The sequence below is a fragment of the Schistocerca piceifrons genome, chromosome 6, assembly GCF_021461385.2.
Source record: "Schistocerca piceifrons isolate TAMUIC-IGC-003096 chromosome 6, iqSchPice1.1, whole genome shotgun sequence".
NCBI lineage: Eukaryota > Metazoa > Arthropoda > Insecta > Orthoptera > Acrididae > Schistocerca > Schistocerca piceifrons.
Window position 1 is genome coordinate 316,662,594 of NC_060143.1, and position 3,189 is coordinate 316,665,782.

At 45.8% G+C, this 3,189-nt stretch overlaps 1 non-coding gene across 1 annotated transcript; it reads right to left on the reverse strand.

The window, feature by feature from the left end:
* Positions 1–215: 215 nt before the first annotated feature.
* On the reverse strand, positions 216–290 carry Trnas-cga. The gene has a single exon. It is a non-coding gene; the product is annotated as a tRNA-Ser (tRNA).
* Positions 291–3,189: the final 2,899 nt, after the last annotated feature.

Consider the following 3,189-nt stretch of genomic DNA (forward strand, 5'->3'; position numbering starts at 1 on the left):
ATAGTAGCGAGCAGCTGAGTTTTTAGAGAAGGAGATTTAATATTTGTGAACATGAGAGAAATTATGTGGAATACTTTATTATGGATATTAAAACTTGTTTGCAAACATACGACACTGATTCTATCGATGGAGAAGATTTTTAGAGGAATTCTTCAGGGTAACCATCGCATGAGCGAGAATGAAATGTTTGAAACTTCCTGGCAGATTAAAACTGTGTGCTCGACCGAGACTCGAACTCGGGACCTTTGCCTTTCGCGGGCAAGTGCTCTACCAACTGAGCTACCGAAGCACGACTCACGCCTGGTACTCACAGCTTTACTTCTGCCAGTACCTCGTCTCCTACCTTCCAAACTTTACAAGGCAAAGGTCCCGAGTTCGAGTCTCGGTCGGGCACACAGTTTTAATCTGCCAGGAAGTTTCATATCAGCGCACACTCCGCTGCAGAGTGAAAATCTCATTCTGGAATGAAATGTTTGTTTGTCAGAATCATTAATTTAAGAAAATCTTTGTCCCTCAGATAGCTAATAACATTCATGATTAGTGCTACACTCCTGGAAATGGAAAAAAGAACACATTGACACCGGTGTGTCAGACCCACCATACTTGCTCCGGACACTGCGAGAGGGCTGTACAAGCAATGATCACACGCACGGCACAGCGGACACACCAGGAACCGCGGTGTTGGCCGTCGAATGGCGCTAGCTGCGCAGCATTTGTGCACCGCCGCCGTCAGTGTCAGCCAGTTTGCCATGGCATACGGAGCTCCATCGCAGTCTTTAACACTGGTAGCATGCCGCGACAGCGTGGACGTGAACCGTATGTGCAGTTGACGGACTTTGAGCGAGGGCGTATAGTGGGCATGCGGGAGGCCGGGTGGACGTACCGCCGAATTGCCCAACACGTGGGGCGTGAGGTCTCCACAGTACATCGATGTTGTCGCCAGTGGTCGGCGGAAGGTGCACGTGCCCGTCGACCTGGGACCGGACCGCAGCGACGCACGGATGCACGCCAAGACCGTAGGATCCTACGCAGTGCCGTAGGGGACCGCACCGCCACTTCCCAGCAAATTAGGGACACTGTTGCTCCTGGGGTATCGGCGAGGACCATTCGCAACCGTCTCCATGAAGCTGGGCTACGGTCCCGCACACCGTTAGGCCGTCTTCCGCTCACGCCCCAACATCGTGCAGCCCGCCTCCAGTGGTGTCGCGACAGGCGTGAATGGAGGGACGAATGGAGACGTGTCGTCTTCAGCGATGAGAGTCGCTTCTGCCTTGGTGCCAATGATGGTCGTATGCGTGTTTGGCGCCGTGCAGGTGAGCGCCACAATCAGGACTGCATACGACCGAGGCACACAGGGCCAACACCCGGCATCATGGTGTGGGGAGCGATCTCCTACACTGGCCGTACACCGCTGGTGATCGTCGAGGGGACACTGAATAGTGTACGGTACATCCAAACCGTCATCGAACCCATCGTTCTACCATTCCTAGACCGGCAAGGGAACTTGCTGTTCCAACAGGACAATGCACGTCCGCATGTATCCCGTGCCACCCAACGTGCTCTAGAAGGTGTAAGTCAACTACCCTGGCCAGCAAGATCTCCGGATCTGTCCCCCACTGAGCATGTGTGGGACTGGATGAAGCGTCGTCTCACGCGGTCTGCACGTCCAGCACGAACGCTGGTCCAACTGAGGCGCCAGGTGGAAATGGCATGGCAAGCCGTTCCACAGGACTACATCCAGCATCTCTACGATCGTCTCCATGGGAGAATAGCAGCCTGCATTGCTGCGAAAGGTGGATATACACTGTACTAGTGCCGACATTGTGCATGCTCTGTTGCCTGTGTCTATGTGCCTGTGGTTCTGTCAGTGTGATCATGTGATGTATCTGACCCCAGGAATGTGTCAATAAAGTTTCCCCTTCCTGGGACAATGAATTCACGGTGTTCTTATTTCAATTTCCAGGAGTGTACTTGGATATCTTTTTTTCATTATGTCACAAATAATGCAATTAGTTGGAATGTCTGTAATTTTTGTATTGAGAGAATTTCATTATTGTTAGAGTCTTCTTATGCTGTACAGTCATCCTTGACAGTAATGGGAGTTTAATCTTTCTAGAAGTCTTTCTTTAAAGTAAAACCCTCCTTCATCATTCTCAGTATAGTTTTGAATATTTTGTCGTGTGTGCGATGCACCTTACGCCACTTGAAGCCATAGATTGTTTCTGACAAGAAAAACAAATTTTGTAGTGAGTAGTTTATTTTTCATTTAGCTGCTGCATTTGCTGATTTATAATTGCTTTCTAGAACGTCAGTACTCCATTATGCTGAGCAGGAAGCAAGTTACTTTTATTTCAAGGCAGGTCTCAATTTGCACAGTTAGGGGAAAACAATTCGTAGACAGAACTATCAGTCTTGTGCTAAGCAAGCCAATTAATTTACAATGAACAGTGTAGGTAATCTCAAACAGTTATTTTTCTTCTGGGAAAGGCAGTATTTTATTTTTGTGGAAATTTCACGTCCGAAACTGCATTTCATGTCCCACAACTCTTATGATGTAGTTCAGTATTGAGTTTCAGTTAACAGTTTTCATTGACAGGCCCTCGAAAGCAAATAAGTGCTATGTATATATGTAGTAGCATTTGTATTTTTCTTTCATCTATTGCAACTTCACTGTCATTTTTGGATGGAATTTTTTGTGAAACTGTTTTGGCAAAACTATTGAGTGTGAAGATCTTTGTTATGTAAACAGATAGTACATACGATGTGAAATATTTCAGTGTTACTTATATTTTTGGCAGATATTTCTGTTGCATAAAACAATTTATCACTTTCTGTTATTTAACTAAAAATTCATTTCACGTAGCTACAATAGAAATTGTGTTGGGTAATTCTGTTCTAACATTTTCAACGCTAAGGCTAGCAACAAACTATTCCGTCTTGCTACCAGGTTGCAAACCACGTCACAAAGTGATGACTCAGTAATTAATAAAACAGAATAACCACAACAGTCATTCCACATAAATAATTTACTTGAGATTTTAGAGAATACAAATAACTTTAGATGAATTCTTTAATAGTAAATGCAACAGAATGGATATCCAACAGAGAACGAGAAACTGCTGAAGACGAATAGGCAAGCGACCGGTCGCCTCATTTACGCGAAATTACGCAACAACCACTTATTGAAAC